Source organism: Aptenodytes forsteri, unplaced genomic scaffold (assembly GCF_000699145.1).
Source record: "Aptenodytes forsteri isolate BGI_AS27 unplaced genomic scaffold, ASM69914v1 Scaffold96, whole genome shotgun sequence".
NCBI classification, from domain to species: Eukaryota; Metazoa; Chordata; class Aves; order Sphenisciformes; family Spheniscidae; genus Aptenodytes; species Aptenodytes forsteri.
In genome coordinates, this window is record NW_008795029.1 from 804,376 (window position 1) to 804,656 (window position 281).

The following is a 281-nucleotide window of genomic DNA, read 5'->3' on the forward strand; positions in this document are numbered from 1 at the left end:
AAACCAGACTTACAGAAAGCTAGTCAGCTTTGTTTGTTTGGTTTGTTTGTTTGCTTTATCACATTCTAGTACTAGGAGAAAATATGTAACAAGTACCTGGAAGGTGAGAAGATTAACAAACAGCTCATATGGGGTTCCCAGAAACAGTATGTATCATTCCACCACATTTTCTTCTTTAATACGGTAACTGAACTGGCAGAGAGCACCAAAAGCCTTATTAATGTTAAAGGAGAACTTCAGTACTGGGTTGGGTTTTCCTCTCTGTCCTGTCACGTCCTTTA